Source organism: Chionomys nivalis, chromosome 4 (genome assembly GCF_950005125.1).
Source record: "Chionomys nivalis chromosome 4, mChiNiv1.1, whole genome shotgun sequence".
Taxonomy (NCBI): Eukaryota; Metazoa; Chordata; class Mammalia; order Rodentia; family Cricetidae; genus Chionomys; species Chionomys nivalis.
In genome coordinates, this window is record NC_080089.1 from 30,592,319 (window position 1) to 30,614,975 (window position 22,657).

Here is a 22,657-nt window from a genome sequence, read left to right on the forward strand (position 1 = left end):
GATGAACGGCCAATAGCATGGCAGGAAAAAGGATAGACAGGGCTGGTAGACAGAATAAAGAGAGGGAGAAAATGATCAAGGAGGAGCAAGAGAACAAGGACAGGAGGACAGTAGGGGCCAGCCACCCAGTCACATAACCAGTCACGGAGTAAGAGTGAAAGTAAGCTATACAGAAGTAAGAAAAGGAGAAATCCAGAGGCAAAAGATAGATGGGATAATTTAAGAAAAGTTAGCTAGAAATAAGCCAAGCTAAGGCCAGGCATTCATAAGCAATAATAAGAATCTGTGTGTGTGTTTATTTGGGAGCTGGGTGGTAGGCCCCTAAAGAGTAAAATAACCAGCCACACTCCTGTATATCTACTTCCAGGTCAAGTTCCCTTAGGTGGGCAAGTTCTCTTGGGACAGATAGATAAGCCTCAGCTGCATGTTTCATCCCTGCCAAGCGGGATCGTGTAAATGCAATTACAGCTTGTAGCAATCCATTCTATATCACCCCAGGGTTTCTTCCATGGGCACACCATTCTGTAGTCATCTTTAATTTTGTCAGTTTCATATGCGAGGTATCATGATAATCTTCCTGGGGAAACTATTCATCTACATAGTGTGGCACTACCAGACTCAAGATAGGTTCCATCCAAGTCCAGATTGGGAAAACAGGGACTATATTGGGATTGCTGCAGAAGTATAGGTGACACAGGCAACTCTGCCACCAGGAAGTCCCCTGGGCAAATGCTACATCACTGAGGAATCCCACCTATACAATATCATTCATGAAAGAAGCACCACTTTAGAGTCCCTTGAACAATTTATGAGAAACTGTACTACCGAGGAGTTCCCAACCCCCAATCAACCTTCCACCTCCTATATAACCTTGGAAAGTAGAGGGACTTTGTGAAGATTTCATGCAGATTCATGAGCCCATGAGCCCCACTAAACGAACTCCAGGAGCTTCCCCCTCTTTCCAAAAGAGAACACTAATCTGTCCAAACTCTTGAGGGTTGCCTGTACAAAATCATGGCTACTCTGATACAAGATACAATCTAGAGGAAACAGATGTAGACCTCTGCTGTTGCTCTCACGGCTACTTTCCCTAAGGCTTTTGGAAGCAAGCGTTGCCCCAGGCTCACGTCTTGTATAACTTAAACTCACTTCAGAAACTTTGAAAAGAAAAACAAAAAACAAACCTATGATTTTTTACAGTCCCAAAGGTCATTAAATTTATCTATTAGAACATAGGTTGAAAAATTACATGCAATCACATTCAGATCTATAGTCACTGGATCTCGGAATTTGAGGGTAGCCTGTTCACAGACCAAGTTTCAGGACAGCCAGTGCTACGCAGAGAAATCCTGCCTCAGAAAACAGAATGCTGGGAGGTGGTGGCACACGCCTTTAATCCCAGCACTCAAGGGGCAGAGGCAGGTGGGTCTCTGTGAGTTCAAGGCCAGCCTGGTCTACAAGAGCTAGTTCCAGGACAGGCTCCAAAAAGCTACAGAGAAACCCTGTCTCAACAACAACAACAAAAAAAAAAGAAAGAAAGAAAGAAAGAAAGAAAGAAAGAAAGAAAGAAAGAAAGAAAGAAAGAAAAAAGAAAACAAATAGAACTCATGAACAGAAATTTAGGACAATCAGTATTAAGTACAATATCTGTCCATGTTTCTTCCTTGTTTCACAAAGAGGATGTAAGGTTTCTGTTTTATGTGGAACAACTGCACTATGAGTTTATGAAATGAGAAACAGGGACAAAAATGCACATGCAGTCGGGATAGGTGGCACATATCTATAGTCACAACCTATGGAGGCCAAAAAAGTAAATCACTTTAGCCCAGGGTTTAAGTTTAGCTTGGACAGCAAAGTAATACCCCATTTCAGAAGAAAAAGAAAAAAGAAAAAAAAAAGGAAGAGAATGAAATGAAGGAAAGAAAGAAGAATGTGTGTTGTGCTCTTTATGAAATTATCTGCCTGGTCTGTGCCTCCTTCTAGAAGATGCATTTCATATTCTCGTGTCTGGCTTGGAAGCTGCATGTTTTTATGGGACCTCAGCTGCCTTAATTCAAGTTGATTGACTGAGAAATGAATCCAAATGGACTAAACTAGGAAACCTGGGAGTATGAACTTAATACCATACACATTTGTATGGTCTATTCCTGTGGATTACAGTATATTAGGGTTATGTCCTGATACCTTGGGTTCTGGAGACAAATTACTTCTAGTTAAATCCTGATTTTTTTTTTTTTTTTTTTTTTTTGGTTTTTCGAGACAGGGTTTCTCTGTGGCTTTGGAGCCTGTCCTGGAACTAGCTCTGATTTTGATATTTAATATCATATGATCTTGGGCAAAGGTCTTATATTTTTGGTTGTGAGCCTAGCCTTTAACGGCTGAGCCATCTCTCCAGCCCTTGGGCAAATGTCTTCATCTCTCTTCAGTTACTTCATTTGTCAGACATATAACTAGAGTATTTACTTCATATCTTTACACTGAATAGTAGAGCATAAAAGAGCATCTGTTACCCATGTACGAACACGCATGCAAATCAAGCCTTTGTCCGGCGTTCCTTCTTATACTATACTATTAGATAATCAAATAACAAAGAGGATTAATTTCCTTTGTAACTAATAAAATAAGATGAATAGAATTTGTAGATGGATTTTTCACTGGGCCCCCAGCTCAAAAATAATGACACAGACGCTTACTATTAATAATGAAAGCTCAGCCTTAGCTTAGGCTTAGTTCTTATAACTTAAATTAACCCATTTATACTAATTTATGTTCTGCCATGTGGTATTACCGCATCTCCTTACTGCCCACCCTGTTTCCTCCCAGTCTAGCTAGCAACTCCACCTTCTTCTCTGAGTTCTCTCTCTGCTCAGAAATCCCACCTATACCTCGCCAGGCTATTGGCCGTTCAGCTTTTTACACCAATCACAACAATGCATCTTCACACAGTGTACAAATACCCCACAACAAGAATTATATCACCACATAAAAACTCCTAATCAATTAGCTGATATAAACATTACTCATCAGAGGCTGTTAGCATTACAAAAAGAAAAAGGCAAGCACACATTTTTGTATTGCCTAGTGGAAAAATACACAGCCACCTATGAAGTAATCTGTCCTAAATAAAAATTGAATCTGATAAAACATCTAGATCCCATTACTGATTCACACAAAAATGCAGAAGGGAAGGGAACATGTTATACATATCAAGTGTCAAAAATCTACACTGTGGCAAATAACATAATATAATCCCTTATCCCAAAAGAGAAAATAATATAGAGGCCTTAAAACATGTACCAACTAAGCCAGGAGTGGTAGTACACGCCTTTGATCCCAGCACTCAGGAGGCAGAGGCAGATGAATCTCTATGAGTTGGACCAAGCCTGGTCTACAAAGAGAGTTCCAGGGCAACCAGGGCTATTACACAGAGAAACCTGTCTCCAAACAAACAAACAAAAAGCACAAAATAACTCAACAAACTGGGGAAAATATTATATTATATGCAAATGTGTATGGGCAGAGAGAAGCTACATTAGTGGTTGCTCAGGACTGGAGAGCTGAGATAAGGAGGGTAATAGCAAGTAGGTCTGGGCTTCCTTTTGGGTAATGAGAAAGTTTAAAAATTGACAGTGGTGATAGTTGTACAACTCTGGAATATTAAGAATCTCTGAATGGCACACCTTCAATGAGTGGATTGTGTAGTATGTGAGTTTCATTTTAATAAAAATTGTATATATATTACATACATTACAGATACATATACTACATATGGTATGTATTATTGTTGGTCTGTATGGGTCTGCAGATGATAAACAACAGCTGGACTTCCAGATTTGAATGAGCAAGTTTAGAAGAACATAGCATGCAAAAGAAAGAATAAATAGGGGCTGGAGAGATGGTTCAGTGGTTAAAAGCACATTGGCTGCTCTTCCAAAGGTCCTGAGTTCAATTCCCAGCAACCACATGGTGGCTCACAACCATCTGTAAGGAGATCTGGCACCCTCCTCTGGCATGCGGGCATACATGGAATGTTGTATACATAATAAATAAATAAATCTTTAAAAGAAAGAAAGAAAGAATAAATAGCTGGGCAGTGGTGGCGCATGCTTTTAATCCCAATACTTGGGAGGCAAAGGCAGGCAGATCTCTGAGTTCGAGGCCAGCCTGGTCTACAGAGCCAGTTCCAGGATATCCAGGGCTACACAGAGAAACTCTGTCTTACAAAACCAAAAGAAAAAAAAAGAAGGAATAAATAGGATAACAAGGAGCAGAAAGAAAGCAAAACATCATCCAATTGGGTACTTAAAATATCTAGCAGGAATTGACTGGGGAGGCCCCACTGAGGCAGCCAGCTAGAGTTCCTGACTGAGAGAGTGAAGAATCTCCTCAGGAGACGCTTCTAAGGAAAAGAATAAATAGCAGCAGAAAGGTAATATCATCAAACTGGATTTTTAAAACCATCTGGCAGAAACCAACTGATCAAATTGAAGCAATCAGCTGAACCTCCAGTTCCCTGTGCCTACTGCAGGCATCTTAGTAGCATGGGATAAACAACAGTAACCTCTGCTAGAAATGGTTTGCCTCAGGGCTGTTTTCAAATACTCGCTGTTTCTACTCTGGGCCTGTTGGACTATTTTCCTCCTCTTGCCATTCCAGAAGTGTGTGTGCTAGGATGGCAGCTCAGTCACAGACAAAGAGGTTTTGGAAGAGACTATGAGAAAAACAGCCTTCCCTCTTAAATGGGGAGCAGGGAGGCAACCCCATTTCCAGAGACAACTTTTCAGGGAATCAAACAGCACATGAGCATTTACCAATATTATGTATAGTAGTTTATGGTACAAATATATTTTACATTATTCAAAGTGTATCGCATAGAACTATCAGATATGTAAAAGACGAGCTCTGAAGACGGATGAAAATATCCAAAGAATAAAATATTACAATTTAGAGGAAATAATGTAACCAAGAAAAAGCATGGTATTTTAGAGATTAAAGGAAAAGTCACTCTGTGACAGCCATGTTTCTTTAAAGACGACAAGGAAGGACCCAGACAGTGGTGTTATGAAAACCACAGTAAGAACTTGGGACTTTACCTGAGAACAAGAGAAACTGTTGGCTGTTATGGTTTCCAAGCATTGCAATTCTGGCTACTGTTTGGTTAGTGAAGAGAAGAGGGAGTCTATTTGGGAACCAGGTAAGCCATATTACCATTTTCTAGGTGCCATCTGTTCTGTTTCAGGATGGCGGCAGTGGGAATGAGCATATTTAACAGGAGTTGTTCAATTGGATTGACTTGCAGTAGGGTAGGAAAATGACAAGGTTGACCTACCCAACTGAGCGGATGGTGAAATGGGAACATTAGAGAGGGGCGCGTTTCAGGGTAAGGAAAGGAGTTTTTGTTTATATAGTTGGAAGAATCTAAGAGGAAGAAACTTGCATTGTGTTTTAAGTAAGTAATGGGCTCTTGTTGAAATAATTTCAGTCAGACTAGAAATCTTTCTGGTGAGCATAAAGCATTCTATCTCTGAAATATGTTTTGGTTTAAATAACTGAGCTCCCATTCAACAGTAATGATCTACCACATGAAAGTACCGTTTTTGCAAGAAATGAGTCTCCCAGGCAACTCATGGATAAAATAATACCCCCCCTCCCCAGAATTTGCCTGGAATTTGAATTCCTCAGAATCATCCACGCTGGGTTAATAATTAAAAGTCCCTCACACTGTCTAGTTTGTTTGTTTCACCTGTGTACAGGATTCCGATTTCACAAAATCCTCCCAACAGAATTATTCAACCTGGTGTCAAAGAAAGGTCTACCTATTCTAGCAACCCAAGGGCAAGTCTCTGCTAGCTCGGGAAGAAAAGAGGTGGGAGGCTCAAGAAGCCACAGAAGCTGATCCTGCCCAGAACCAAAATACAGAGGAGGCTTCCAGCAACAGTCAATCTTCTTAGCATTTTTTTCTCACAATACTTTCTCCAAGCATCTAGAACTCTGCCTTTAAGAGACCAAAAGCCATTTGTCAATAAATTCTTCAGACATAGGGTGGGAATGGGATGGGAGGATGATAACGTTTTAGAAGCAAAATGAGAAACAGACAAAGCTTAGGAGAGAAAAGGAAATGAGACAAGAGAATTAAAGCTGTGTGTGTGAATGTGTGCATATGTGTGCACCTGCATGCATGCATATGTGTGTGTTTTCTGCCCAGCCTGTCAACATTAGCTATCTCCTCAGTCCCTTGAGTCACAATTAGAAAAGTCCAATTGAATGCTCTTTTATTGCCTGTCTATTAACTATCCTAAGACTTTGTCTACTTTATTCCCTCTAGATTCTTCACCAGTTGTTTCCATGACACATGTTTTCAGCACATACTCCACCAAGGGCTTTAAACCCAGGCACCGCCCTAGACAGTGAGATTCTTCAATTCTCAGTGCAAAGACAGGCCCGAGGTATTTTAAAAACATGATAGAGAAATACTAAGAAATCTATAGATTAGGTTGTCGAGGATTAAATACCTTCTATATACTTGAAAATTTGTTGGAAACTGTGAAGGGTTACCGCAGACCTTGGTTTCGTTACCTTTATTTGAAAGAACCTTTCTTTGGGTAGGGAGCTCTGATGCTCGGAGGTTTGCCGTGTGGAGGGTGGATTAAAGTCGGAGGAGGCCAAGTGTCTATTGCAACCGGGATATCAACCTTGCACAAAGAAGTCTTTCGGTTTAAAAGCTGGAGGTGTGGGTACATAGTACACTAGTATACATATACAAATGCACAGCACCCAAGGTGCAGAGCCTTGACTGGCATCCTGCCCTCCTCCACGCTTCCTTGGGCACAATGCCACCTGTCTCAGGGGGTACTCCCAGGATAACCCTCCCTCCCTGGCTAAATCACCAAGTCTGGTTCTCTGAGGGAGTTTTAATACCTAAGCGCTGATTTTGCAGGCAACCAAAACTTGAAAGCCCTTTAGACTGTATCAGTCAAGTGACCCCCACATTCCCTCCCCCAAGAGCAGAGAAGAGTCGGTGTACTAGGATTCCTGCCATTCACGGTTGGGGAAGGAACCAACATAGTCGCTTTAGGTTGTAGAAGCCACTGTGTTGGGGAGACGAGAGAGACATGGGAGCCGATTTTTCTTTTTCTAGTCATCTCAGAACAGCACTTCCTGCCACGGTAATCAGAAAAATGCTAGGGCCACCTCACAGCACTGGGAGGATGCCAGGCGCGCCAAGACGCTCTGTAGTACCACTTGTAAGGGATCCCTGTCCATCAATGGAGAAAGCAGGACTAGCTAGGTTCTCAGCGGCCGTCGTGGCCACGCCTTGATAGGCCTCAGTTTCCACGTGCGAAAAAAGGCCACATGACCCAAACTCCTTTCCCGACAGAGAAGGGCTGGGGTGCTTTGCAGCTGCAACCACTAGAGAAAAACAGTTTCTTTAGGCTTTTAGTTTCAAGGAAAACAAACCGTCCTAACGTTTCCCTTGGTGCAGTTCAGGGCACGTCTACAGAAGGACAAACTGGACAAGCCTCATGACGCTTGTGCACACGTAGAAGCACACAGACAAGTGCACAGACCGGGTCAAGGCCCCGCGGTGCTTCTGTGTCTGGCTGGCTCGACAGGCTAAGGACAGCTCGCTCTGCGCTTGCGCAATAGCCGCGCACCGCCTTCAGCCCGGCCCCGCCCCTCCCCTTCCCCAGCCCGGCCGTCCGCGCGGAGCCTTGTGGGACACAAACAAAGTGCCCCCAAACAGGCTGGAGTGAAACGAGCGGCTACGGCGGCGCCGGCCCGCACGCGCGCTGCGGCGGCTCCCTCCCAGCCTCCCCTCCCCTCCCCTCAGTCCCTTTCCCCTTCCCCACCCCGCCCCGCCGGGCCAGCGCTAGCCGTCGCCCGCCCTCGGCAACCGCCCCCAACGGCCGCCCGCGCGCCGCGGGCTGGGCCCCTCGCTCCTCCTCTCAGGCCCCACGGGCGCCGGGCGCTCTCCTCCCCGCGCCTCGTACTCTCACACCTCGCGGGCACGCGGGCGAGCGGCGCCGCCATGCGCGCCCAGTTCCAGGCTGCACACCGGCCTAGGCGCGGCGGCCCGAGATAGGGTCCCCTGAGCCTCCCGGGGGAGGAGAGGAGCCAGCCGCGCGCTCCGCCCCCTCCCCCCGGGGTTGCCGGCGCCGCCGCCGCCGCCACCTCGCCGCCTCAGCCAGGCGGGGAGGAGGAGGAGCAGGAGCAGGCCTCCGGACCCCCGCACCGCCGCCCGCAGGTAACGGGGAGGGGAGGGCCCGCGGGAGGAGGGGGGAGCCGGCGGGCCCGCCCGGGGACCGACACCACGCGTCGCCCACCTGGACGCGAGGGGCTGTGGGGGGGAGGAAGCCCGGTTTGTCACCCCGGTTCGTACCGGGAAACACCCACAGGGCCCCCTCATTGGCATTTAATCAGGGAGGGGGGGCTGGCCTGGGTCCCGGCGGACCTGAAGTAGTCACCCGGATCTTCCGAGGGAGCGAATTTGCAAGACAATCCGCCCCACAGCAGACGCGCTGCTGGCGGGGTGTTTGTACGCGCTCACCTGGTCTCCCCGCGAGCCCTAGACCTGTTTATTCCTCCCCTCCCTGCTGCTTCCTTCAGCCCCCCTCCCCCCCGTTTTTGAACGGCACTTTTCTTTTAAAAAGAAAAGAGGAAGAGGATGCAAACACACACCGCGCACACACACACACACCTACCTGAGGATCTCTCTGTATCTGGTCATTTTACTGTCGGCCTAACAAAAATAAAGAGGTTACCTGCAAGTGAAATGACGACTTAAGTTATAACCGATTAAAGGAAATTGCATGTTGGATTTTTTTTTTGAACCAGAATCTATTGTAAACTGTGATGTTCGTGTACTTTCTAGTAACTTACAGAATTTAGGACCAAAACTTATTTTTTAATATATAAACATACTAATCTGTTGAATGTTTATCGAAAAAATTCTTAACTTCCGCTTATTATCATTTTATGCGGAGATAAGTTAATATCCAAAGCAAACTATAGATAATAGATACCAGAGGCTGGATAAAGATTTGATATTTGCTTTTGCTCTTTTGATAATTTTTGGTTTAAAAAATACTATATAGATCTTGATTTTTTTCTCATTCACATTGATTTCCAGCTGATTTATAATATTTGTATCTTTTGGAGTTTTCCACGTGCAATGTAAAGATGAGTTTTTTTTTTAATTTTTATTTTCTGATTTGAGTTAATAAGGAGAACCAGATTTACTTACTTTGTGCAACAGTGTTTTGCTTTTTATATGTGTAGTCTCAGAACCCGATGTGTAGGTAACTTTTGAATTTTACAGAAGAGACAGAAACTTAGTAACATTACTTGTAATTTGTCCTAGGTTATGCAAATAGTAAGTTGACAATTGAACCCAGGTGTCTTTCTGTTCGTCTTCTCAGCAGTGATATTATTTCATTTATGGCCTGAAAGTTCAGTTTTACACAAGTTGTCTGGAAAACACAGTGACCGTATTAGCACCAGCTTCAGTATTCAATGTTTCTTCCTATATTGTTGCATGTTTTGTTCTTATTGAAACAGTGTGCCTCCTCCTGTTTGATTCTTAAATATTTCCTAAAAATACCAAGTCAGTAACAGTGCGCATCAAATTTTTTGTATTCAAATGTCCTCAGTAGTCCCAAAGTATCTCCACAGCTGTAGCCAATCAAGATTCCTGTACTGCATTTGGTGATTATGTGTATTTAGTCATGCCTGTTGTTAAAAAGGGTAATACCCAGACTATCCATGGGGGGGTGCACTTAACTGACCAAACCGGTTATTTTTTGTAAAACATTTGAGCCGTGACCTTGTCCTCTGAGTGTCATTTTATTTACTGCTCTTTCTTTTTAAGTGAAAGTTTGATTCCAGACCTGCCCAACTGTGTTTGCATAAGGCCAAGGGTATCTATGAATACAACCTAACACAAAGTTGTAAACTGAAAATATTAGGTTTTTGTGTGGATAACATGGTTGTGCGGTCCTTTGAGAACTGTAGATAATGATAGTATCTTGTCAAGAGATTGGACATCTCTGGAACAGAGATTTCATTGGTTTAAAGTCAAGAATGCTTAAATAGGTGATGCCCTATGCTCCAATTGTATGTGTTAGGAGTTGGTAGTGTTTGAACACCACACAGTTGACGGTGTTAAATAGAATCACTTGATTAAAGGGGTGACTGCAAGGTCTTTTGTAAAGGTGTGATTTGACAGTTTGATTATATGTGGCCTTAAGATAGTAACGGACAGGAAGCAAGTAACTTATTTCTGACTATACTTTCCTTAGTGATTTTTAGCTCTTAATTATTTTATTGAATAATCTCTGAATTTTCTTTATTAAGTATGAACTAAATTCCTAAAAATGCAGATTAAATGCTTGATTTTATCACCTTAATTGTTGGTTAATTTTAAAGAGCTAGGGAAATTGTTATCCTAATGAACATACACATATATATATTTCTTCGTTTTGGGGGGGTTATTAAACCATTATGGACTTGAGAGTTGAGGGAGTAGTACCACCAGGGAATTTATTAATTTTATAACCAATTAGGATCCTTTTTGAGGGCCACATTGTCACCAGTTTGGATATAAGAACCCTTTCAAACTGGCTACAGTGTCTTCTTTATCTTGAAGCACTTTCTTGTAAAAGGTACCCTCAGCTGCTTTTGCTGTGCCATCTGGAAAGGGCTGTTTATCCAAGGAGTCTTGGTCTTTTCAGTGAGAAATGATATATATATAAAAAGATCCAAAAGTTTGGCATAATCGTTGCTGCTAGAGTGCTGGGATTAAAGGTGTGTGCTGCCACACCCAGCCATTTTGCATTTGTTTAATCCTGAGTTCATAGTGATAGCCAATTCAAATTAGCAAGATAGACTTTGTCACCTTTGATTCTACTTTATCAAAAATGAAATTTTATTTATTTATTTATTTATTTATTTATTTATTGGTCTTTTTGAGACAGGGTTTTTCTGTAGCTTTTGGAGCCTGTCCTGGAACTAGCTCTTGTAGACCAGGCTGGCCTCAAACTCACAGAGATCCATCCACCTTCTTCTGCCTCCCCAGTGCTGGGATTAAAGGCATGCGCCGCCACCACCTGGCCTAAAAATGAAGATCTTGCTAACAAAAGTATGTTTGTTTTCTGCTCTATTTAAATCATTTAAAAATTGCAATACCAGTACTACTGATTCTTATTAAAGTGGAGATTTATTTTAGGATTTGTTTTTTAAGATTTAAACATTTTTTGTGTGTGAGTGTTTTGTGTACTTATTTGTCTGTGTACCATATATGTGCCTGTTGCCCTCAAAGTCTGGAAGAGGGTGTTGGAACCCCTGGAACTAGAGTTACAGTTGGTTGTGAGCTGCCGTGTGGGTATTGGAAACTGAGCCTGGGTCCTCTGCATGGAAGCAAGTACTCTTAATTACTAAACCATCTCTCTAGCCCCAGGATTTTAGTTTTGAATGTATAAAATATATGCATAGTTCTAAAATAATGCTGTAAAAACTATGCCTTTAGTCAGGTGGTGGTGGTGCACGCTTTTAATCCCAGCACTGAGGAAACAGGCAGGCTGATGTCTGTGAGTTTGAGGCCAGCCTGGTCTACAGAGCTAGTTCTAGGACAGGCTCCAAAGCCACAAAGAAACCCTGTCTTTGAAAACAAACAAACAAAAAACAATACCTTTAGAAACTACACTTAAAGCTGGGTCTTTAATCCCAGTACTCGGGAGGCAGAGGCAGGCCAATCTCTTGAGTTCTAGGCCAGCCTGGTCTACAAAGCAAGTTCCAGGACATGCTCCAAAGCGACATAGAAACCCTGTCTTGAAAAACAAACAGACAAAAAAAAAAAAAAAAAACCCTTCAGAAAACTTCACTCAAGGGCCTAGGTAGAGGCTCTAGTATTATCAGAAATCAAAATCAAAACCTTGGCTCAAGTGCCAGAGGGTTTATAGCAGTAGGGTAGGCTGAAGACACATAGTACTACAGTTTTACAGCTGCATTCAGATGCCTTTGGCTAAACTTCAGAAATTTGCAGAGTAGATTTGAAGCCTGCTGTAGCAGGTGTCATATATTGATGAAAGAAAAACTGCAGTTCTTACTTGAAAAACCTTGTTCTGGGGAATGGGGAGTAGCTCTGTGGATAAAGTACCTGCCATAGCGAAAAACCTTGTTCTGGGGAATGGGAGTAGCTCTGTGGATAAAGTACCTGCCATAGCAAGTGTGAAGACCTAGGTTCAAATCCCTAGCACCGGTGTGTGGAGAAGTAGCAGGATCCTAAGACTTGCTAGACAGCCAGTCCAGCCAGTAGATGATCTCCAGGAAAGTAATAGAGGAAGACAGGAGACTAATCTTGTACCTTCCTTGTTCCCCACTCAAATCATCCTTAAAGCTGAATATATTTGATAGAGGTTTGTGAATATTTGCTTTTATACTATACAACAAAACCGGCTGCATATGCTGTCTGCATATGTAAAGGTCGTTTGGACACATGATCAGTGAAGATAACACATTTTATTTGGATTAGATAAATTTTGTTAAAACTCATAATTATGTGGAATGAAATACTGTGTCCATAGTTTTCAGAGGAAGCAGTGGTTGTTTAAGTATAGCCATGCAGCAGCTATAGCTTATTGTAGTATGCTGTGTGGGCTAATCTGATTGTAATTACTACCCATTGTTGCACCTTTCCTGTGCTAAATATTTTGTAAATTATCTCAGTTAAGGCTCATTTTAACACTTATGATTTTTTTTACTAGTATTTTATTTTGCAAGTAAAACCGATAGCTAGAAGAATTAAATGACGTGTCTAAGATGTCACAGCTAGTGAGTGGCAGACCCAGGTTTCAAATTCAAGTGTCTTTTCAGAGTTAGCACTCGCCTAGTTGCTGTACCTCACAACTGAGTGTAACAAGTTAAGACAATGAACTTATTTCCAGAACTATATGACTTAAATTATAGTGTAGGAACACTGAAATTGTAGGCCAGAAGTCACAAGTATTTGACATATCTATTATAAGTCCTTAGATTTCCCTTCTAAGAAGTTTGGGAGTCCTGACCCTGTGTCAAGAATTGTTTGTAAGATAAGATTTTATTTAAAGGTATCAGAAATCAAGATGAATTGGTAAGTGGATAGGTTTGTTTTGTTTTGTTTTGTTTTTTTAAAAAAAAAAGCGGGAAATTACAGTTAGGGGAGTGATTAAACATCCTTTTTTTCTTCTTTTTTTTTTTTTTTTTTTTTTTTTGAGACAAGGTTTCTGTAGCTTTGGAACCTGTCCTGGAACTCACTCTCTCAGCCACTTGTCTTTTCCTCCTGAGTGCTGGGTTAAAGGAAAGCTCCACCACCACCCAGCTGATGTCAGTTCTTATTAGAATCCAAGGCTGTAGCTCAGAGAAGAGTGCTGGCCCAGCAGGTGGGGTAAACTGAGGTAGCAGACATGATGAGCCTGTAATACCAGCACTCCAAAGGTGGAGGAAGCAAGAGGATCATCCTAGACCTAAGCCAATTTAGGTCATCCTGGATTGTTGTATGAGATCCTGTCTCAAAATCTCAAAACTACAATAGGGTTTGAGTTCTTCAAGACAAAATGAACAACCACTCCTCTAGGAGATGTGATGTACTTAGCCTTAAATGAGTCATATATTATTACTTCTAAGGCTTAGGATCTCCTAGAAAGAGGGGCAGAAAAATTGCAAGAGCAAGTCAAAGGTGGTGGCTGACTTCAAGGAAATAGTACTTTCTGGGCATAACAGGGTTTCTGTTCACATACACTCAGTGATTGTGACAGCATGAGCAAGACCTGCACAAGATCAGCAGACAGAATCCCTGCATTGTGGGAATGGGTGTAACAAGTCTTTGTCCTGACAGCCAACTCCCAAATAACAACATGGAGACTTATTAATTGTGAAAGTTCAGCCTTAGCTTAGGCTTGTTTTTAACTAGGTCTTAAAGCTTAAATAAACCCATTGCTACTAATCTATGTGCCGCTATGATGCATGTGGCTTTTAACTCTCCTATATGTCCTGCTTTCTCTGTGTCTGACAGGTGACTTTCTCTTCTTACCAGAGTTCTCTCTGTCTGGAAGTCCCACCTATACCTCCTGCCTAGCTATTGACCATTTAGCTTTTTATTAAACCAGTCACAATGACATATGTTTACATAGTCTAATAAAATATTTTGCAACAAATGGGCAGTGGGGATGGGCACAAAAATCCTATGATAAGCCAAGGAACTATTGATATTTGATAGTTGTTGAGAGAGACAAAGTTGATTTTCTATAATGTTAAGACTCCTGGTAGATTGACCACACTACAGGGCAGACCCACATGCAAGAGTAAGTTGGGCAACATAAATTGGATTCATGGAAAAACGAAGAGAAAAGGAAAATTTCAAAGTTAGGTAGGCAAGGGAGTTGAGGGTGGCTATGAAAGGAGTTGGGATAAATATGATCAAAATATGTGAAGTTCTCAAAGAATTAAACATACTGTTTTTATCCCAGTATTGATAACTACTTAAAAATCAGTAAAATACAGTATCCCCCGTGTCTTTGTGTACAGTAATCCCCTGAAACTTCTAGTAAATCTGTATAGATTTTTTTTAAAGATTTATAAGAAATTATATTGGGGGAGATGAGTATGTAAGCTTAGGTGAGTGTAGTTATAAGTAGTTGTGAGCGTCCTAACATAGATGATAGGAGCTAAATTCAGGTTCTCAAGCATCAAAGGTTAAGAGGGCTCCTATCCACTGAGCCATCGCTCCAGCCCCTTTCTAGACTTAGAAAGGGAGTTTCCTCATTGCTTAAGAGGTTCTTAATTAAGTCCCTAACAATAATTTTTAATGTCCTTATAATTATTACATATATCAAAAACAATTTCTCCCTGTGGTTTCTTGACATTTTGTAGAATGCAATTCATATAAATTTATGGGATAGTTTTATATGCCTCTACATTCATTATTAAACAAATAGTTCTCCCACTAAATAAGGATTGGTTAATAATTGGGTTAAACTAAAAGTCTTGGGGAAGTTGTTTGTTGTTCTTTGTATTAAAAATACTTTGTTTTACATTATAAGCTGAAAATCTTTAGACTTAGTCACAGGTAGGTTTTTGGTATTAGCAATGTTGGCTGAGATTGGGTTTTATGTAGTCTAGACTGTTTTGTAACTCAGTATGTATGCTAGGCTATCCACGAACTCCTGACAGTTCTTGTATTTCACTTTCCCCAGTGTTGGGATTGGAGGTATTATACCACTATCTATGCTTCAGTTTACTCAGTAGTGACTGCATATATGTTTGTCTTTAAAAATACAAAGAAACATTAGGTTTGCATTATACTCTTGCCTGAATGCTACATTAATACCTTCATTTAACATTACTGCCTCAGATGTTCTTTCTTGGCCAGCAGTTTTACTTATTCCTTATTCTGGAGTAAATCCTGGTTTCCAAGAGGCCAAAAGTAGGTGTCGAATCCCCTTATAACTGGAATTATAGGCACTTGTGAGTCATGTGAGGGCTAAGAACTGAACTTAGATCCTGAAAGAGCAAAAAAGTGTTCTTAACCACTGAGCCATCTCTTTAGCCACTCCAAATTTTTAAATTTTTTTCCTTACATTTATTTTCTTCACTGATAAAATTGAGATTCTAAATGTCTATCTCAAATGGTTATGTGAAAATGAAATCATGTACTATGAAAAAATACTTTAAACATTACTAGGCACTTGTTGTTAATGATTATTGTTACTGTTTTCAATAAAAGAATCTTTTTTTAAGTTTATGAAATATAGCTTAAATGTAACTCAAAAAGCCTTGGGTCATTCCTGCTACTGATGTTGGCTCTCTGATTTAAATTGAGTTGTCAGTGGCTCCTTGCAGTCCTTCTGATTTGGCTTGGTTGGTTGGTTGGTTTGGGACAGTCTTGCTGTAGTGTCCGTGCTGGCCTGTGTAGCACTCCTCCTGCTTGAGCCTCCCAAAAGCTGGGATTACAGGCACTTGCATGTATGACTGTTTTGCTTGAAAGTGTGTCTGCACCACATGTGTGCCTGGTACAGGTGGAAATCAGAAGAGGGCATCGGATACCCATGACCAGTCACCCTATCCCCCTCTTTGCCTGCAACTTTCAAATCAGATGTGAGCACTTAGCTACTGTTCCACCATCATGTCTACTTGCCTACTTACCACTGTGCTCCCCTCAATGATGATCATGGAGTAACCCTCTGAAACTGTAAGCAAGCCCCCAATGTACCCTTTTATAAGCTGCCTTGCTCATGATTTTTTTTTTCACAGCAGTAGAACAGTAACTAAGACACACTGTAAATGGAAAGTGACATAGAAATAGAAGGGATTGCTAACATCTGGGGTGGAGAGAGCAGAAGAGTAGAATTCAACCTGTTGAGAACATTCCAATACAACTTCCCAAAAGGGCACAGAGATTGAGAACTAGAAATGCATGTGTTGTATTTAAAGAATGAGGAACCAGAGTAGTATGAAGTAGAATTCATATTAGAGTCTATGGAGAGAGAAATGGGAGCGTAAAGCATCTAAAAGGAGAATGGAGCAGATAGTGTGTATATGAGTGAGAAAATCTAGCAGACTTAAAGTTCATATTACTGACCTTGTGATGTTTCCCCTCCCTTCTTTCTTTACTCCCTCCCTCCCTCCTTACATTGTGTGTGTGTGTGTTCTGTACATATAGGTGTGCATATGGAGCTCTGAGGACAAAAGAGAGAAGTTGGTTCTCTTTTACCATATGGGTCCTGGGAATTGATCTCAGGTCATCAAGCTTGATGACAGGTGCCTTTATCCATTGAGCCATCTTGCCAGCCCACATTTCTTCTGAGTCTCCATTTCCTTGTTAGTATAGTAGGAAATAATGATTCTTATGTTAATAATCTTGTATCTTAAAATCAGTATTAAATGCTCTAGCCTATGAAAAGTGCTGCGAAGCACCAAAGGTTAATAGTTGTTTAATGTGCTAAAACATAAGCTAATATCTGAACTCCAGTGATTGTCTTATTTAAGTAACAGTAGAGAATTTAAGTTTGGGTAAACTCAACACTCAGGATACTGGTTTGGGGGGGGGAGTTGTTTGGTTGTTGTGTTTTTGTATGTGAGACAGTTTCTCTCTGTGTAACTGTGGCTGTTCTGAAATTTGTTATTGTAGACCAGGCTGGTCTCGAAATCCCAGAGATCCTTATGCCTCTGCCTCCTAAGTGCTGAAATTAAAGGCCAGTACCATCATCCCCTGCTAGATACTGTTTTAAGTAGTCTTAACATACTTGCAGTATAGAAAGGAATTTGGTCAGGGCTGGAGAGATGGCTCAGAGGTTAAGAGCATTGCCTGCTCTTTCAGAGGTCCTGAGTTCAGTTTCCAGCAACCACATGGTGGCTCACAACCATCTGTAATGAGATCTGGTGCCCTCTTCTGGCCTGCAGGCATACACACAGACAGAATACTGTATACATAATAAATAAATAAATAAATAAATAAATAAGTAAATAAGTAAATAAATAAATATTTTTAGAAGGGGAATTTGGTCTTAATGAACAGGTCTATGTTGAAAGGAAAAGAAAAAGAATTGTATTAATTTCTAGAAGGAAAAGAAAAAGAATTGTATTAATTTCTAGAGTATTACAAATTGCGTAATTTACAGTCACATCTAATACTTTTCCATAAAGGTGATACTAGTAAATACAGATTAGGTAGGATTAGGACATTGGTGGGAAAGTATTTCTATTTTTGTTTTTGTTGTTGCTTCCTGGAGACATTGAAACTTAAAAAGTACTTTTGTAAGGCATGAGAATAGAAGTTGGACTTTGTATTAGTCAGGCTTTTGTAACTGACCAAATATCTGATAGGAACAATTTAAAGGTGGGAAAATACATTTAGAAGGGGAAAAGGAAGGAAGGAGAGTTGGGGGGAAAAGATGATGTACTTGTATCAAGGTTTGAGAGATTTTTAAACTGTTTCTATCAGGTGGGCATGGGGAAGTTCAACTCATGAAAGCCTTAAAACAAGAGAGATTTTTTTTTTGTTGTTTTTTGTTTTGAGACAGGATTTTTCTGTGTAGCAGTTGTAGCTGTCCCAGAACTCGCTTTGTAGACCAGCTGACCTCAAACTTACAGAGATCCACCTGCCTATGCTTCCGTGATTATGAGCATATGCCACCATTGCACAGCTAATAGAGAATTCTTAACTGGTTTTCTCTTTTTGTTTTTGTTTCATCCAGGACCCAGCCTATGGTGGCATACTCCCCACATTCAGGTTATACTTTTTCTCTAGTTACTACTCTCAAGAGACATCCTTACAGAGATACACTTAGAGTTATGCTTTGTCAGTCTCCTAGGTTCTTCTCTATCTTACCAAGTTGACAGTCAAGGTCAGCCATCATGGGGCTGGAAAGATGATTCCTAGTCAAGAGCACTTGTAGCTTGTCCTAGTTAGGTTTCTATTATTGTAATAACACCAAGTCCAAAACCAGCCTGGGGAGGAAAGGGTTTATTTCTTCTTACAACCCCACCCAGCTCACAGTCTACCATTAAGGGAAAACAGAGCAGAAACTCAAGCAGGAACCCTAAAGGCAGGAACTGAAACATTGATATACATGGAAGCATAATGTTTATTGGCTGTTCATAATTTGTTCAGTCATAGCCATCTGTCCAGGAATGGCATCACCGTCTGAGAGCTGTGGCTTCCATATCAATTACTAATCAACAAAATGGCCCACACTAACTTGCCTATAGGCAACCTTATGGAGGCATTATCTCATTTGTGGTTCTTCTTAGATGACTATCTTGTCTCAGGTTAATTAAAAACTAACCAGTACATCCTTTTTGGAAAAGACCCATGCTCTGTTCCAGCACCTACGTCAGAAGGCTCACAGCCATCTCTAACTCCGGTTTTAGGGGATCTGAGGCATCTTCTGGGATCCGTGACCACCTGCACACGTATAGTGCACATGCATACACTCAGGTACACACACACATAAAATAAAACTTAAAAACCTTAATAAGGATAAACCATCACTGACCATTTGAAGTATCTATGAGATGGCTATATGAAGATACTAGTTTTATGTATTAGCAATCTTGATTTGAGTAGCTAAAACAATAAAAGCATTTGTCATTTCAAATAAGACATAAGCACTTCAGGACTGCAGCTATGGAGTTGTTTTATTTAACAACTCAGTGACATCATACGCTTACGTTCTCACATTTTCACTTTGCCATTCTTACACTAGCTCATTGATAATTACAAGAGACTCCTGATTCTCAGTCTTAAATCCAGAGATGAAAGCACTCAAAGGGCTTGTTTTGTGCTGTACTCTCTCTTTTTTTTAAGCCAAGAGATTTAACTGAAGTTCAAGTTTTCTTGGCCAGATAAACATTTTTTACAGCTAAATTGAGAATCTGTTGAGGTCTGTACCTCTGCCCAATAATACAAACATGTCCTTCCTTTATGACGCTTTAAGTCCTAAATGACAGAACAGACTATTTGAGCACTTATCATAAGACACTAATTTATTGTTCATCAGACACTGGTTAGTGGTTAGTGTTGTCTGGGGACTCTTGTGGGGATCTCTAGAACTTCTAAGAATCACTGAGGTCAAAGCAATTTCATAACAGTATTTTATTATTATTATTTGCTTTTCAAGACAGGGTTTTTCTGTGTAGCACTGACTGGCTGTTCTGGAACTTGCGTTGTAGACAAGGCTAGAGCCTCAAACTCAGATTAGTTTGCCTCAAAGATATGCGAGTGGTGACCATCTGGCTCATAACAGGATTTAAATGCTCTTTACAGCTTTCTTTTTCTTTTCCTTTCCAGAACTAGCCATGGTAGGTAGTACATACCAGTAATTACAGCATTTGGGAGCCTGAGGCAGAATTACTAGCTTAGTCAGAGCTACAGTGTAAGCTCTAGGACAGCCTGGGCTAGAGTGAGACCTGCCTTCCAGAACAAAATCAACCAACAATAGAAAATTCTGTGAAACAGCAGTGTGCAAGTGCAATGGAAGAATTCTACTGATTTCCAATAACCAGAATCAACATCACACTTTCTACCTCCCCTTCTTTTGTCTGAGAATTTTTTTTTTTCTTGAGCACTGGCTACTCTTTTTTTTTAAAGGTTTATTTATTATGTATACAGTAATCTGTCTCCCTGTATGCCTGCAGGCCAGAAGAGGGCGCCAGATCTCATTGTAAATGGTTGTGAGCGATCATCATATGGTTGCTGGGAATTGAACTCAGGGTCTCTGGAAGAGCAGCTAGTGCTCTTAACCACTGAGCCATCTCCCCAGCCCGAAAACATTAAAAAAAAAAAAAAAACTATTTTATGAGGTGGGCGGTGGTGGCGCTCACCTTCAATCCCAGCACAGAGGCGGGCCTCTGCAAATTCAAGGCTAGTGTGGTCTACAGACATTCCAGGGCAGCCAGGTCTACACAGAAACTTGTCTCGAACTAAACAACAACGAAGTTCTTTTGTGTTTATGTGTGATAGACTTGTTTTTAACTGAATCATTTTTTCCATATTTATATTGTGTGAATGTAGGTGTGTGTGTGCTAGTCAGATCAGCTTGCAGGAGTCACTTGTCTTCATCTACAAGGTGGCTCCTGGGGATGGAACTCAAGATGTTTTCAGGGGTGGCAGCAAACACCTTACATGCTGAGCCCTTGCACCAGCCCTGAATCTTTTTTTTTTTAATTTGCAGGTTTTAAATTATAATATGGTAGGTTTTTTTTTAAATATTTATTTATTTATTATGTATACAATATTCTTTCTGTGTGTATGCCTGAAGGCCAGAAAAGGGCACCAGACCTAATTACAGATGGTTGTGAGCCACCATGTGGTTGCTGGGAATTGAACTCAAGACCTTTGGAAGAGCAGGCAATGCTCTGAACCGCTGAGCCATTTCTCCAGCCCTATGGTAGGTTTTTGAAATACACATTTTACATACACTTAAGAGTGTAAAGAGACAACAGAGTCTGAAATCTGACTGCTAGGGTTAATGTCATCCTAGCAGCATACACCAGAGTTTGTTTCTTGTTATTTTTCTGTGTCTTGATTATCAATCTACATACCATGGCTTCATCTGCTGTAAGGGTTCTTGAGGGTATTTCAGTCATTCTTGCTTTTTAGTATTTGTCCCATTGATAGGGCAGCATGCTTAATTCCCCCCATTTTTTGTTAATCTAGCTATTTCTGTACTTATTTCAATCAGAATGTCCTATTTCTGTTTATTAGCATTTTTTAGCATTTTTATTGGTTTTGTGCCCACCAAGCATGATGGATTTTTTTTTTGTAAGATCTTAAAACTAAGCACAGAACAAAGCAGTAAAGATCAGAAATCCAAGAAATAGATGGCATTATAAGTTCATTATTATTGATTGGACATGCTAACACATACATGTAAGACAAACTCTCAAAATGAGACTGAAGGTCTACCAGATAGATGTTCAAGGCAAGCATGGACTATATAGTAAGTACCAAGCTAGATGCGGGCTGCATAACAAGACTGCCTCAAACAACAACAAAATTTTGTTATTTCTTAGTAGTAGACACAATTAATACTCTTTCTCTGGAAAATGGCTTTATCATTAAACGTAAGTAGAAGATAGTCCTTAATCTGAAATTTTGGCTATAAAGGAAAATACCTGAAGGGTGGTTTCCAGGTTTTGGTAGGTTGGGTTGGAGGATTAAAAATGAACAGTTTCCTTTATCCACAGCTTGACTTTTGCCCTTTGAGCTACTCATGATAAGCTGTAAATGCCATAAAAATTTTAAGAGAAAGACCAGGTTTACATAACCTTTGTTGTGTATATTGTTAAAATTGTACTATGTGGTTTTTGTTGTTCATTTCTTTCCGGTTAGGTCTGAATAATAGGGGTCAGTACTATTACTACACATGGCTTCAGGCATCCACAGGGGCTTTTGTAGCCTCAAATAAGAGGGAACTATTACTCTTAGATTTTAATCTGAGTGGCTGGGCAGTTGAAGACATCCATCATTAGCGGAGCCCATGCCTATAATCCTAGAAGAGGCTCACGTAGAAAAAAACAAATCTGAAGCCAGTCTGGGACTCAGTAAGTCCAGTCTCAAAAAAAAGAGGGGTATGAAGAGAAATTGTGTAGCAGAATGTTAGCTCAGTTTTAGATACTGAATTTGAAATGTGGCAAACACATCCAAGTGGAATTATCAAGCACTCTCACTGGTCACCAGAAGCCCGAAGTTGAAGTTCAGGAAGGATGTTGGAGATTTGAGATTGATTTGATCAGACATCGTCAAATCTACCATTGATTACTCATTGCTGTACCATATCTTTGTGTGTGTACTGTGTGCTAGCATTTGGATACTTTACTTATATTCATTTCATTCCTATACCTAACAAGTCATCCAGCTTCTTTGGTAATACGGTGATGATTCAGGGTTATCCAACTACAAAACTCTTTTTGTTTTTGTTTTATTAAACTAGGCGTTGAATCTAGGGATTCATACATAGCAAACACTGTATCATTGAGCTATAACCTCAAACCATTTTTACTTTTATTTTAACACAGGGTCTCATTAAATTGCCCAGGTTATCTTTGAACATTCTGTAACTCAAATACATGTGATCCATCTGTCTTTTTCCTACTGACTAATTTTATAGGAAGTGAAGGAGTC

The 22,657-nt window shown here is 40.8% G+C and overlaps 1 protein-coding gene across 4 annotated transcripts in view; it reads left to right on the plus strand.

Annotated features, from left to right (window-relative positions):
• The first annotated feature begins 7,728 nt into the window (after positions 1 to 7,728).
• The window catches only part of Zbtb44 (zinc finger and BTB domain containing 44), a 46,023-nt gene continuing 31,094 nt past the window's right edge, over positions 7,729 to 22,657 (plus strand). For all 4 annotated transcript variants that reach the window (XM_057766902.1, XM_057766903.1, XM_057766904.1 and 1 more), the window contains exon 1: positions 7,729 to 8,245. The gene's annotated coding sequence lies outside the window, so the exon portion shown is untranslated. The remainder of the gene's footprint in view (positions 8,246 to 22,657) is intronic.